Consider the following 16,400-nt stretch of genomic DNA (forward strand, 5'->3'; position numbering starts at 1 on the left):
AATATCCAATGGAATAAAGACAGTCTTTTCAGCAAGTGGTGCTGGGAAAACTGGACAGCAACATGCAGAAGAATGAACCTGGACCACTTTCTTACACCATACACAAAAATAAACTCAAAATGGATGAAAGACTTCAATATAAGACAGGAAGCCATCAAAATCCTCGAGGAGAAAGCAGGCAAAAACCTCTTTGATCTTGCCCACAGCAACTTCTTACTCAACGTGTCTCCAGAGGCAAGGGAAACCAAAGCAAAAGTCAACTACTGGGACCTCATCAAAATAAAAAGCCTCTGCACAGCAAAGGAAACAATCAGCAAAACTAAAAGGGAACTGACAGAACAGGAGAAGATATTTGCAAATGACATATCAGATAAAGGGTTAGTATCCCAAATCTATTAAGAACTTATCAAACTCAACACCCAAAAAACAAATAATCCAGTGAAGAAATGGGCAAAAGACATGAATAGACATTTTTCCAAGACATCCAGATGGCTAACCAACACATGAAAAAATGCTCAACATCACTCATCATCAGGAAAATACAAATCAAAACCACAATGAGATACCACCTCACACCTGTCAGAATGGCTAACATTAACAACTCAGGCAACAATAGATGTTGGCGAGGATGCGGAGAAAGAGGATCTCTTTTGCATTGTTGGTGGCAATGCAATCTGGTGCAGCCACTCTGGAAAACAGTATGGAGGTTCCTCAAAAACTAAAAACAGAACTACCCTACAACCCAGCAATAGCACTACTAGGCATTTATCCAAGGGATACAGGTGTGCTGTTTCGAAGGGACATGTGCACCCTCATGTTTATAGCAGCACTTTCAACAATAGCCAAAGTATGGAAAGAGCCCAAATGTCCATTGATGGATGAATGGATAAAGAAGATGTGGTACATATATACAACGGAGTGTTGTTCGGCAATCAAAAAGAATTAAATCTTGCCATTTGCAACTACGTGGATGGAACTGGAGGGTATTATGCTGCAGGAAATTAGTCAGAGAAAGACAAAAATCATAGGACTTCACTCATATGAGGACTTTAAGATACAAAACAAAAGAACGTAAGGTAAGGGAAACAAAAATAATATAAAAACAGGGAGGGGGACAAAACAGAAGAGACTCATAAATATGGAGAACAAAGTGAGGGTTGCTGGAGGGGTTGTGGGAGGGGGGATGGGATGGGCTAAATGGGTAAGGGGCATTAAGGAATTTACTCCTGAAATCATTGTTTCACTATATGCTAATTTGGATATAAATTTTAAAAAAATTAAAAATAAAATTAAAAAAATAAATAAAAATAATAAAAAAATAAAAATAGAACTACCCTACAGCCCAGCAATTGCACCATAGGTATTCACCCAAAGGATACAAGTGTGTTATTTTGAAAAGGCACATGCACCCCAATGTTTATAGCAGTGCTATCAACAATAGCCAAAGTATGGAAAGAGTACAAATATCCATCAACAGATAAATGGATAAAGAAGATGTGGTGTGTGTGTGTGTGTGTGTGTGTGTGTGTGTGTGTGTGTATAAATATATATGTGTACATATAGCTCAGCCTGGATGGCTCAGTCGGTTAAGCATCCAACTTCCACTCAGGTCATGATCTCATGATTTGTGAGTTCAAACCCCACGTCAGGCTCTGTGCTGACAGCTCAGAGCTTGGATCCTGCTTCAGATTCTGTATCTCCCTCTCCCTCTGCCTCTCCCCTGCTTATGCTCGCTCTCTCTCTCACTCTTTTTTAAAAACAAACAAACATTAAACAAAATTTTTTTAAAAGATCAAAATCATATCATGAATCCTACTACAATGGTATGAAACTAGAAATCAACCACATGAAAAAAGATCTGGAAAGAACACAAATACAAATACATGGAGGTTAAATAACATGTTACTAAATAATGAACAGGTAAACCAAGAAATCAGAGAGAAAATCAAAAAACATATGGAGACAAATGAAAATGAAAACACAATGGTCCAAAATCTCTGGGATGCAGCAAAAGCTGTTCTAGAATGAAAGTTTATAGCAATACAGGTCTACCTCAAGAAGCAAGAAAAATCTCAAATAAACAACCTAACCCTACACCTAAAGGAACTAGAAAAAGAAAGACAAACAAAACCCAAAGACAGCAGAAGGAAGGAAATAATAAAGATTAGGGTAGAATGAAATAGAAAGTAAAAATGCAATGGAACAGAACAATAAAACCAGGAGCTGGTTCTTTAAAAAGATCAACAAAATTGATACACCATTAGCCCCAAAGAAAAAAAACAAAAACAAAAACAAACAGAGAAAGGACTCAAATAAACAAAAATCAGAAATGAAAGAGGACAAATAACAACACCACAGAAATATGAAGAATTATAAGAGAATATTATGAAAAATTATAGGCCAACAAACCAAACAACCTAGAAGAAATGGATAAATTTCTGGGAACATACAACCTCCCAAATCTGAATAAGAAAGAAATAGACAATTTGAACAGACCTGATTACAAGTAATGAAGTTGAGTCAGTAATCAAAAAACTCCTAACAAACAAAACTCCAGGACTAGATGCCTTCACAGATGAATTCCACTGAATATTTAAAGAATAGTTAATATACAATCTTCTCACACTGTTCCAAAAAATAGAAGAGGTAGAAGGAAAGCTTCCAAATTCATTCTATGATGCCAGCATTATCCTGATACCAAACCAGATAGAGACACTACAGGGTTGCCTGGGTGGCTCAGTCAGTTAAGCCTCTGACTTTGGCCCTGGTCATGATCTCACAGTTCGTGAGTTTGAGCCCCACATTGGGCTCTGTGCTGACAGCTCAGAGCATTTTTTGTCACCCTCTCTCTCTGTCCCTGCCCCATTCACATTCTGTCTCTCTCAAAAATAAAAAATAAGACATTAAAAAAGAATTAAAGACACTATGAAAAAAGAGAACTATAGGTTGATATCTCTGATGAACATAGATGTAAAAATCCTCAACAAATATTAGCACACCATATCCAACAACACATTAAAAAAATCATTTACTACGATCAAGTGGGATTTATTTTTGGCATGCAAGGGTGATTCAGTATTTGAAAATCAATCAATGTGATACATCATATCAACAAGAGAATGGATAAAAAGCCATATGATCATTTCAATAGATGACGAAAAGGCATTTGACGAAGTACAAGATCCATTCATGATAAAAAACCTCAACAAAATAGGTTTAAAGGGAACCTCCACATAATAAAGGCTATACATGAAAAACCCACAAAAAAACATCATCTCAATGGTGAAAAACTGAGAGCTTTTCCCCCTAAGGTCAGGAACAAGACAAGGATGTCCATTATCACCACTTTTATTCAACATGGTACTGGAAGTCCTAGCCACAGCAATCAGACAACAAAGGAAATTAAAGGCATCCAAATTGGTAAGGAAGAAGTAAAGTTTTCACTAGTTGCATATGACATGATACTATATATAGAAAACCCTAATGACTCCACCAAAAATCTACTAGAACTGATAAATGAATTCAGTAAAGCCACAGGATACAAAATCAATGTGCAGAAATCTGTTGCATTTTTATATCCTAATAATGAAGCAACAGAAAGAGAAATTGAGAAAATAATCCCATTTACAATTGCACCAAATCTAGGAATAACTTAACCAAGGAGATGAAAGACCTGTACTCTGAAAACTATAAAACATCGATGAAAGATGACACAAACAAATGGAAAGATATTCCATATTCATGGATTGGGAAAATCAATATTGTTAAAATGCCCATACTACCCAAAGCAATCTACAGATTTAATGCAATCCTTATCAAAATATCAAAAGCATTTTTCACAGAACTAGAACAAATAATCCTAAAATTTATACGGAACCACAAAAGACCCTGGATAGCCAAAGCAATCTTGAAAAAGAACAGGGCTCCTGGATGGCTCAGTTGGTTAAGCGTCCAACTCCTGATTTTGGCTCAGGTCATGATTTCTCAGTTCATGAGTTTAAGCCCCACATCGGGCTCCTGCTATCAGTGCAGAGACTGCTTGGGATTCTCTCTCTGTCCCTCCACAGCTTGCTCTTTCACACACATACTCTCTCTCTCAAAGGAAATAAATAAACTTAAAAAAGAAAAAGAAGAACAAAACTGGAGGTATCAAAATTCCTGATATCAAACTATACTACAAAGCTGTAGTAATCAAAGCAGTATGGTACTGGCACAAAAATAGACCTATAGATCAACGGAACACAATAGAGAACTCAGAAACAAACTCACAATTATATGCTCAACTAATCTTCAACAAAGAAGGCAAGAATATGCAATGGGGAAAAACATAGACTCTTCAAAAAATGGTGTTAGGAAAACCGGACAACTACATTCTGAACAATGAAACTAGACCACTTACAGAAATAAAACTCAAAATGGATTAAATACCTAAATGTGAGATCTGAAACTATAGAAATCCTAGAAGAGAGCACAGACAGTAATTTCTCTGACATTGGCTATAACAACATTTTTCTAGATATGTCTCCTGAGGCAAGGGAAACAAAAGAAAAAATAAATTATTGGGACTACATCAAAATAAAAAGCTTCTGCAAAGCAAAAGAAACAATCAACAAAACTAAAAGACAATCTACTGAATGGGAGAATTTATTTGCAAATGACATATCTGATAAAGAGTTAGTATGCAGAGAATATGAAGAATTGATACAACTCAATATCAAAAATACCAAATAATCCAGTTAAAAATGGGCAGAAGACATCCAGATAGCCAGAGACACAGCAAAGATGTTCAGCATCATTAATCATCAGGAAAATGCAAATCAAAACCACAATTGGATATCACCTCATACCTGTCAGAATGGCTAAAATAAAAAATACAGGAAACAACAAGTGTGGGCAAAGGAACCTTTGTGCACTGTTCATAGGAATGCAAACTGGCTCAGCCACTGTGAAAAACAGTAGGGAGGTTCCTCAAAAAATGAAAAATAGAATTACCATATGATCTAGTAATTCCTTCACTGGCTGTTTACTCAAAAAATACAAAAACACTAATTTGAAAGGATATATGCACGCCTATGCTTATTGCAGCATTATTTATAATAGCCAAGATATGGAAGCAATCCAAGCATCCATTGATAAAAAAATGGATGAAGAAGATATAAGATATGTATATATGAATGGAATATTACTCGCCCATAAAAAAGAATGAAATCTTGCATTTGCAACAATATGGATGGATCTAGAGGATATAACACTAAACAAAATAAGTCAGTCAGAGAAAAATAAATACCATATGATTTCATTCATATGTGGAATTTAACAAACAAAACAAATGAACAAAGAAAAAGGACATAAACAAACAAACAAATACTCTTAATTACAGAGAACAAACTGATGATTCCCAGAGGGGAGGTGGATGGGGCAATGGGTAAAATAGGTGATAGGAATTAAGAGTATGATGAGCTCAGTATGATGAGCACTGAGTAATATACAGAATTGTTGGATCACTATATTGTATACCTGAAACTAATATAACACTGTTCATTAATTGTATACTAGAATTTTTTAAAAATTAAAAACTAAAAAAGAAGAGGAGGAGATTAGGTCATAGACATGCACAGAGGAAGGGCCATGTGAAGACCCAGGGAGATAGTGGCCATCTGCAAGTCAAGACAATAGGCCAGAGAAGAAACTTACTCTGTCGCTAACTTGATCTCAGACTTGAAGCCTTCAGAATTATTAGAAAAATAAATTTGTGTTGTTTAAGCTCCCTAGTCTTGTTATGACAGCCCCAGCAAACTAATACAGTGTGTGACCTTGGCAATAGTTATTTAAGTATATACATTAGTAGCTTCTAGTAGCTGATCTTATATATTTATGATTCCGGAAATGTTAAACCTATTAAAATTATGCTGGGGCCCCTGGGTGGCTCAGTCGGTTAAGCCACCAACTTCAGCTCAGGTCTTGATTTTGCAGTTTGTGGGTTTGAGCCCCGCATTGGGCTCTTTGATAGAGCCTACTTTGGATCCTCTGTCTCCGTCTCTCTCTGCCCCTCCCCTGCTCATGCTCTCTCTCTCTCTCTCAAAACTAAATATAAAAAAAATTTTTTAATTATGCCATGTTTCATACATACACATACATAGACACACATGCATTTTTGTCATGCCTTAAAAATATTAACAACTTACAAAGGCATCTGAATAATTTTGAAACCTTCAAAATATAACATTTACATCAAATGCCAGCAGACATTTTTTAAACAGTCACTATCATTATAGGAGTAAATAGACAAATTCAATATTCTATATGATTGGATAGAGTAGCAAATAGGAGTACTTTTCCCAATTTTAATTCAATACCACCTGTGTAACAATAGGCAAATCACACATAGTTAAGGGGGGAAGTGACGATGCATGAGAACATATGGAATTTTCCTTTTTTGGTAACTGCGACCAGTTATAAGTAGCCCATTGGTCAGCTAGAGCTTATGGATATTTTGAGGTGGGTTGCCTAAAGAGCCTGTTTGCATTCAGCCCACTGGTCACTGTGGGCTTGTTTACCCTACTCAGGTCTCCACTGCTTAAGCCTTCTGTCTAAACCTGCTACGTTAACCACGTGGTAAAACTCCATTATGGTGAATTGCATACGAGCTTTACAATTTTTAGTCAAAATAAAATACTAGAAAAGAATTCAATATTAGCATTCACATATTGGTCCCATAAAACCTAGAGATGAAATGGCCACAAGAGATATATATTGAAGGACAAGAAAAATGAAATTAAAATTAAATTAAAAAGAAAAGAGCATTTCCCTTCGATCCCAACCCAACAAACCCAGGACGCTGCCTGTATAATAGGGGCTCTGTGAATTCGAGTGTATTTTCCTAGTAGGAGTTGTTGAAATATAAGAGAGATAAGAAAGCAAAAATGGAGGAATGCTTGTTAGTTGACATTCTTGACAAAAGAATTCAAGAACTACATAGGAATGTGATCTTACAGCTATGATGCAAACAGCACACAAACAAGCTATTTTGACAATGTGTGACAAAGACCAAGAAAAAACACTTATAAAGGAGCAATTCAGAGTACAGAGCCAGCAGAAGACTTCCATTAGCAAGGACAGAGAAAGATGTTTTGTAAAAAAAAAAAAACAACACTTTTTGTAATAGCTTTATTATAATTACACATTTAATTATAAATTCTTTCTTACCTGAGGCCTGCCTGACCTGTCCACTCGCACTGGGTACCCCTAGCACCCACAAGTTGGGTGTGAAAAAGACCAAACACATTTGTAGAGAACAGATGAGTGCATATGGCTGCAGGCAATTCTTTATTCCCAGAAGAACTAACTTGTTCTCACAGAAAGCTTTAGAAAAGGAACTGAAGGAACCACTCTGTTCAAACAAAGCAAAACATCACCATTTACCTTTTGCATACACAACTGGAAACAACATGCTTCAGTCTCTTTGATTATAAAAAGCCAGTAAATGAGTAGAACATCTACAGTTTTCTGCTACCAACTGTGAATGACTTTCATTAGATTTAATAGTTAATGAACTGAGTTACTGGGGATTAGGGAGAGGGAAAGTTATTTTAGTTTCACTAAAAAAAAAAAAAAAAAAAAAAAAAAAAAAAAGTCTAAAATAAAACCAACTTGGTCATGGATGGTACCAAAAGGCTTTCAAAAACAAAAAGTCCCCTGACCACTAAACAGAGTTTCACCTATGAAGATAATAGTTTTAGAGATAAAACAAAACAAAAGCAAAGTTTAAGCAATTAGCAGATTATTTTTATCAAAGACACAGTAGACCATCAACATTTACTTTTTTCTCCCTCTCCAAATCAGATACTGGGTAATTTCCCTTAAGGTATATTACAAGGCATGCAGTTTTTCAGGAAAAACCACATTCTCTACTAAGCTCAAAATCAGAAAACTCCTTCCTGGTTCCTTTATTTATTTATTTTTCTGACTTGTTACGCTTCATCTCATCACTGACCTGAAGGACAAGTCTGGCATAGTTAGTAACGGTCAGGTGTCCATTAGACCTGGCATGCTAGTTACAAGAGAAGCTAGAGAACATCCAGCAAAAGAACATAGGCAATCAGTCCTGAACATAGTTCCTTAGAATCTGCTTCAGGGAAGCTACTGGATGCAAGACTTATAAAGTCTAAGCTGCCCAAACACTAAGATGCATTAGGTCTCAAAGGGTAGGCTGATGTCCTAATACCCAAGTGTGGAGTAGTCAAAACTATGCAATATAGCTCTCTCATGGCCTGGCTTGCCCCAGTGGTTAGGCTTATAATATCTGAGAGATAAATGGCATCTCCTTCAAGCAATCACATACCTATGAATATTAGATACTCATATATACGGGAATATTATTCCTTTAGATTTGGTTTTAAATATTAGATATTCACATTTATTAATTTTGTTCCTCTAAATGAAGGTTTTGAAAATGATTGAGTAGCAGGGTGTTCAAGGTTAAAACTTTGGTAGGCAACTTGAATATGGCTAGTCTATGCTTCCAACTAAGGGCAGATCAATAGGCTTCTAAATTAAATTAAAATAGTGAATTTCCTCTATGAGTGCTAAAGAGCTGGACTAGGACTCAAAGTCACTAGACATCTGTATAAAGGAGCAATAAAGCATTGTCATTGTGGAGGTCACCCCAAAGCTACCAGTTAAGCATCACTCTCAGCACAGCACAATACTTAAAAAAGAGAAAGTTCTAATAATACTCTGATTACTTTTTATTTTTCTCTAAAACGGATGAAAATGCTTCTATTTTATTATTTCAGTGGTGTGTGTGTGTGTGTGTGTGTGTGTGTGTGTGTGTGTGTGGTAACTGGAGAAAATTGAGCCCAGCAAGGTAACAGAGAGATTTAATTAGAAGTAATTTCTTCATTCTTGAACTATTCTACATGATGTCTAAGCAACTGGACACTTCTGTTGAAACCAGTGATTGAGATCAGGGAGGGTAAACGACAAACTGAATTTTCCACTTTCAACCAGTCACATGCTTTTGCTTGAAAAAGCTACCAGTACATCGTATCAATCATCTCATTATGCAAAATGGTACAAGTCACAAGGTGCAATTTCAAAATTCCCTCTAAAGACAAGCCACTAAGCTGCAAAATCTACAAATTATCTGCTGCTAAAAGACAAGCACAATTATATTTTCCTCTATGTGACATCAGACAGAAATCACTCAAACTCAAAATAAGGCCCTGGGTCTGTGAGGTAACTGGATTATCTTAATTGTTTAAAACAAATGTTCTTCTCTTGCAGTACAGAAGCAAAATAGGATTGTTGCAGCTGCATGTTCATAGGCTAATATGCAGCTCCTTGGAGATATTATGTGAACACGCAATAATTTTAAAATTAGAAAGGTTTACAATGCTTTGCTGGAGAAGAAAAAAGGGACAAAGTTTTCTATGTATCTTCTCTAACGTATCAATTCAGCTCTCAGGTACCTTTTAAACTTTGTTCAAAATTGTTTTCCACAAAATTTCTATGTGTAGCAATTCTATACAATATATCCATAAAATGAATAAAGATTCAAGGTAATAATGTACTAATGAGATTTAAAGCTAGAAACAACCAAAGCTATTTCCTATTAAACACATGAAAGCTTATGTTAATATTACACTTGCTCTCATTGAAATGTTACACAAGCTATTCTACCAAATTCCCCTTTCAATATACAATTCACCTCCAGTTTGGTAAACATGATCTTTCCCAGTTATGCTGCAGGAACTAAATGTCCAATCTGTGAAAAGATTTCACAATATTTAAGCAGATGTTTCAACATCTGTTTCTTAGTAAACAAGCAAAAAGTGAGCAGGCCCTTCAGAGAGGTGCCCCGTGTGAAATCAGTTTCCATCATGTGACATTGCTTATTCTGTGTTGAGCACTGCGTTACGCATGTTGAAGGGTAAGCTCATAGGCCTGAAGGAGCTCAAAGGTGAGATGTGCAATGATCACAGTGACTGTTTAGGGCAATGACAATGCTGTATTCAGAGCAGACTGCAGGTATGAGCATGACTTGGTAAACAGGAAGCAAAAGATTTTAGTACAGGCTAAGCAGACTACGTGCAATGATCAGGATCAAGCACAGTAGAGGAAGGAAAGCTGGCTTCCGTGGAGACAGCCTGAGAGCTGCTTGCCAGTCCCCAAGGAGGAGGCTGATGTAATGGTGCTATAACCTTCAGGTTGCTGAACTGCAGAGAACAGCCCAAGGGGCCCTTGACAAAGATGATGTTGCTTTCATCTGGTCTCATGTGGAAACACATTAACTGTGGAATCAGAACTGAAACGGTTGCCTGCATAGGAACCAGACAACCTGAGTTTTGTTATCTGCTAGGGCTTGTGTGATGGGATAATGGTACTTTTCACAGGGCCTTTGGGAAGACTCTGGGAAAGAGCCGTGTACTGGGATTTGGGAGCACAGCCTCACATTAGTTGTCTCCACTTGTCAGAGTCCCTGTCAGCCACTCCTCAATCTCTTTGTTCCTGCCTAGGCCATGTATGCACCATCCTTCCCACGGTCATTTCAAGCCTCCTAAGTGATCTTCCTGTCTCCAGTCTCTCATCTTTTCAACTCATCTTTCAGAAATTAGTTTTTCAAGGTTACATTTATTCTTTTAATACAAAAGCAATACATATCTATAATAGAAAAGATGTTAAATATAAAAAAGCCAAAAAGCCAAAATCACTCATAATCTCACTTATTTTTTAATGGATATGAAATAACAAGTGAGACCACTCCTTTCCTTCTCTCCTGTCTCTTCAGCTCCCAACTCCATAGCCACCATCAAGAGATCATTTTATATTCTTCCAGGCTTCATCTTATGATTGTAGGGACATATATTATTATTGGTTTTTCTCCCCAAATGAATATAGAGCCAGGCTATGAATATGGTTTTGCAATGTGCTTTTTATTTTACTTGTAATAAGTACTTTTCCAAGTCAGTACATATGAATCTACTACTCTCTTTTTAGCTGCTATATAAATTTCCTTTCATGAATATTCTGCAGTTGGTTCACCCATTTTCCTATTGATTGACAGTTCTCCCCCAGTTTTTGGTTAGTAAACAATACTGCAATGAGCATACTTGGACATACATATTTATATATATAATTAAGTATTTCTCTGGACTAGACCCCCTACCAGTGGAATTCCTCATGAAATTGATGGGTCAAAGGTCACACATTTTTATTTTGAAAAACAGTATCAGTTTGCCTTACAAAAAGCTATACCCACATTCACCACTCTTGGTACAAGAGTGGCAATTTTTTCTTACCAAGGGTGGATGTTATGAATCTTTTGAGATGTTGCCCATCAATTGGGCTAATAATATAGCTAGTTATTGTTTAATTTTTATTTGTTTAATAATTACTGAAATGGATCATTTTTCCATGAGTTTATTGGACATTTATATTCCCTCTTTCATTAATTTCCTGTTTGTAATCTTTGTCAATTTTCTATTTGGCTAGTTGTCTTTTTCTTTTTCTATTTATTAGTAGAATATTAGTAAAATATTCTGGACATTAATCTTTTGTCTTTACATATGTTGCATATATTTTTCTCCTAGTCTCTCATTTGTCTTTTAACTTTATTTTTATCCTTTCAAATAAAAGGGTATTTTTTTTACCTTTAATATATTGCCTTTTTTCTGCAATTTGTAGGTTTAATATCATGCTGAGAAAGTCCTTCCTCATCCTACAATTATAAGCCTGTTTCATTCCTTTTATTCCAGCATTTAGTTGTGGGTCTCTTTTTTTAATGTCTAGATCTTTAATCTACTTGGAATTTACTTTTGTGCAAGGTATGGTATAGATATCTCACTAGATTGCCAAGTACTTTAACATCATTTGAAATAATCCTTTTACCTATCATTTCTGAAATTTCACAATTGTTATTATAGTAAATTCCCAGGTGTGTTAGTGGATGCTTTTAATATAGAAATAGTGAGTGTGTGTATATATGCTGCCAATTATATATATATATATATATATATATATATATATATATATATATACACACACACGCACACACGTATAAATATATATACACATATACACATATATACACATATATATACACACACATGTATACATATATATATACACATATACACATATATATGTATATTTAATGTCTGTAGGCAAGTTTCCTGCCTTACAGACCTCATCCAAAGGTAGCAAATGTCTATGTCCATAGGGCATGAAACGGTAAGCATAATTATGCTCAAGAAACTCTGAATTATGGGGCACCAGGGTGGCTCAATCAGTTGAGTGGCCAACTTCAGCTCAGGTCATGATCTTGCAGTTCGTGAGCTCAAGCCCCACAACAAGCTCACTTGATGCTGTCAGCACGGAACCCACTTCAGATTTTCTGTCCCCCTCTATCTGCCTCTCCTTCTCTCTCTCTCTCTCTCTCTCTCTCTCTCTCTCTCTCAAAAATAAATAAACATTAAAAAAAATTCTGAGTTACTTATAAAAAATGACACTATTAAAAATTACACATATACAAAATGCTTTTTAATTAGTTCTCTCAAAATATTGCAAAATATGCAGTTTAAGTTAAAGTGTAAGTGTAAAATAGTATTGCAGAAAGTATTCCTTTTTTTCAGTTTTATCTCAGAATCTGGTCAAAAAAATGCTTTTTTAAAGAGCAGACAATTTTCTGACATTTCTTTAAGCTGAGAGTAAATTATTGCTACTACATTTTACAGTTCATGTCATGACATAGCTTCAATTAGGAAACAATTTATTCTGTCCAGTGAAACAGAATAAATGGCTCACAGTGGCAGTCCATTTTGCCATTGCCAGGTCTCTAGTTCAACAGAAATAGAATTTTTTCACAGATGGGTAGTTCTCAAGAGACCAAGTCTCTGGAATCTTCCCTCAGAGTCTGCATTTTTAAAAATCTTTGTTTCAATACAGAAGAAAATGTTTTTATACTAAGTCTATTCTTATTAGCACCAAATTATAGAAAAGAGACTTGTAAAAAACATAGTACTTAATAACCCAGACAGGGCTAGCATGAAGGATATCATCAATGAGGAGCTACAGAAGGCACAAAGTACTAACAAACACTACCACTTCTTCAGCTCCACTGACCGTTCATTCCACTGTTGCTGAAGCCAGATATTCTAGGAGGAGTGGAGGCATGGGGATAGGGTGGCAAAGAGGTTTTCCAACTCCTCCATCCCTGCACCGTTGTTATGCAGCATAAACATCTTCACAAGGAGAATGAATGGAAATGTATACAAACCACTGAATTATTAATGTCCTTCACACTGTGAAGTTAAGTGATAAAACGTTCCTTAAATTAGCTTGACATGAAGATGTAGATTTTGTCACTGGACTAGGCTGCCATTTTAGCTACTGAAGAATGTACAGGCAAAGGTCATACATAGTAGAATACAGTTTGAGGAAATGTCTGCCATACTGTTCTTAAAGAACGTAACATCAGTCAAAATCAGTGAACATCTCTTCCACACCCATAAAAAGATACAGATTAAGTACTCCCAAGTGAGTTATTAGTATCTGTCTGCACATCTGAGCATCTGCTTCTTCAAATTGATAGAGATAATTAAGCCAGGCATAATTTGCATCTTGAGTATATAATTATTCTTTATCTTAGCCAAGGACTAAAATCATGCCATTATTATTAAAATTGTTTTTCTGGTCCTTTTAGGACTGTGTTGGCTATCCTGCTTTGTGCTCATGTCTACATGTAATTGTCATAATCCCTCCACGGAAAGGCCAGGACTATGCTTTACTCATTTTTATATCCCTCACATGTTCAATACTCCTTTTGATATCCTTTATAATGCACAGCCTTGTAAATAGCAGGTGTTCAGTAAACATAAAGTGTGAATTATATGAAGCATCAAATATTTTCTAGAATAGTATGATCTAGGTGGTCCCATGGTCCAATACGATTCATAGAAAAAGTCAGTACTCCTTTGAAAATGTAATATTCACTGTAAGGTTTAAAGATACAGCCATCAGATATTTAAAAACCACTTTTCAGAAAAACAGAGTTTGTAGACATACATTGTGAGTCAGTTAAGTCTCATATTCTTTTGGATTGAGAACAACTCCTGCATTACATGCCAAAAGAAGGAAATGCATATCTAACTCCTTAAACACTTATCTTACTAGTTCTGCCACATATTAAGGATTTAATAAATGGCTACTATATTTATTAGATGTGTTCTTATGCATATTTCATTAAATGCTCCTCAGAATTGAGCAGGCAGCAACACCTCAAACAGTTCAAAGACAATTGAAAAAATTAATCAGGTCAATCAATCTGATATAGATATTCAGGTGGCCCACCTTGGGACAAGTTTTGTGGTTCCAAGTCATCCCTTTACTGTTAACAGGGTTCTAGAGAGAATACCCAGGAATGGGGTTGACAAGGTTTAAAAAGAATATGGGGTCCTAGACAAAAGGGCTGAGTTAGAAGCATAACATCCGTCCTGTGGGTGAAATTACAATACAGAAAAGGAAATCCTGGCACAGACTTTGTCATAAGCCATGGGCAAACACAATAAGGGGTTTGGGAGTCAGGATGATGGTTGAAGGGGTGCTTCATAGGGGCTTGCTACTCGATTTAGACTCATACCAGGCCCTACTATCAGCTATGTTTGAGCCCAGTGATATACCAGGGCCTTGGACAGGATGCATTCAGAGACTGGTCAGGAGAGGAGCCTGCTACAGAAAAGATCCTCTGTACCTACAGCTGGAATAGGTGGAAATGGACCAAGACATTCAATTTATTAATGGACCAGTGTTCTCTCTGTACTATCACACTCATACCCAGTGACCATCTTCTCAGAATAACTTAGTGTTGTGTAAACACAATCCTAATATGCTGTTTTAAAAATATTTATTTTGAGGGGTGCCTGGGTGGCTTAGTCGGTTGAGCGTCCAACTCTTGATTTTAGTTCAGATCGTGATCCCAGGGTCATGGAATTGAGCTTCACACTGAGCTCTGGACTGAGCATAGAGTCTGCTTAAGATTCTCTCTCTCCCTCTGCTCCTCTCCCCTGCTTGTGCTCTCATAACTGAGTACGATAAACTAGGATTTGGAACAAAGATTTTGGAATTAGGAATAAAAAATCAATATCATGGTAAAACACCCAACGTCAAGGCCTGCAACCTGAATCAGGATATCCAGCAGGATGAAAAGAGTGTTAACAGTTAGGGAAATAGCTAGGAAAGGCAAAAGTAGATTCAGAGCCTAAAATGGAGTGAAAGTCCAAGCAAGCATTTATAACAACATGATTTCTAGATCAGAATATCAGGACAACATACTAATGCCAGTGTTCTATTAAGAAGGCCTTTGGACTCTCATTAATTACAACGGATTCTAAGACTAAGGATTCCAGGTGAGAGATGGCTGAGAGGCAGGTGCAGGACAACAGATATACTATCCCCTTATCAAACATAGGCTAGCTAGTAAGCTCTGAAATAGTCTACATAGTTAATGCACTTGAAAGTTCAAAACAAAACAACAAACTAGCTCCAAAGCATTTTATGAAAGCACATTTAGAAAACATTTAGTAGGGGTGCCTGGGTGGCTCAGTCGGTTAAGAATCCGACTTTGGCTCAGGTCATGATCTCATGGTTCATGAGTTCAAGTCCCACATCAGGCTCCATAATGATAGCTCAGCCTGGAGCCTACTTCGAATTCTGTGTCTCCACCTCTCTCTGCCCTCCCCTGCTCACATTCTGTCTCTCTCTCTCAAAAATAAACAAACATTAAAAAAAAATAGTAATAAAAATAGAAAGCATTTAGTAAAATATTGTTTCTGCCTAACTCAATCTTATCTGCCACCAGTCTACAACACAAGTCCACTACACTCACATCTCCCAAACAAGCCTTGTGTCCTCCTACCTGTACATGTTTGGCTAGCTCTTCTGGCAACCCAATAATGCCCTCTAACATACCCTCATTTACCCAAGCATTCCCCATCCAATAAGACCGAATCTCCCTTTCTCATGAGGTCTCACATCTCTATTGAGGTCTCTTTTATTCATCCTAACTTGAAATGATTTCTCAATCCTCTGAACTCTCACATCAGTCATTGGACTCTTCACATACATTGTCTTGCAATATTAATTTTTTTCCTGTTCCTATAATTAACTGGATTGCTAGCTGTTTGAGGAGGCAGTGACTGTATCTTGTCACCTCTGAATCCCTATTGTACATTATAGTACTCAATTAATATTTACTGAATGGCACTTGAAGCCAGAGGCCTTGTCTTAGAATACATATCTCTGTATCTCTCCAGCCCAGCATAAAGCCAAACAACTCAAAATGGTACCCAGTACTGGCTCTGATTGGTTAAAATACCAAACACATGTTTAATTTTCTTTCTTTT

At 36.5% G+C, this 16,400-nt stretch overlaps 1 protein-coding gene across 4 annotated transcripts in view; it reads right to left on the bottom strand.

The window, feature by feature from the left end:
- Positions 1-16,400, bottom strand: part of SCEL (sciellin) — a 321,637-nt gene that overhangs the window by 205,100 nt on the left and 100,137 nt on the right. The window contains exon 1 of one of the 4 annotated variants that reach the window (XM_019444126.2): positions 7,423-7,542. The exons of 2 other annotated variants lie outside the window; for them this stretch is intronic. The gene's annotated coding sequence lies outside the window, so the exon portion shown is untranslated. Of the gene's footprint in view, positions 1-7,206; positions 7,321-7,422; positions 7,543-16,400 lie in introns of those variants that run through there. One more of the 4 variants, XM_019444127.2, reaches the window with a different exon arrangement.

Source organism: Panthera pardus, unplaced genomic scaffold, assembly GCF_024362965.1.
Source record: "Panthera pardus isolate Hobbes unplaced genomic scaffold, ASM2436296v1 HiC_scaffold_1, whole genome shotgun sequence".
NCBI lineage: Eukaryota > Metazoa > Chordata > Mammalia > Carnivora > Felidae > Panthera > Panthera pardus.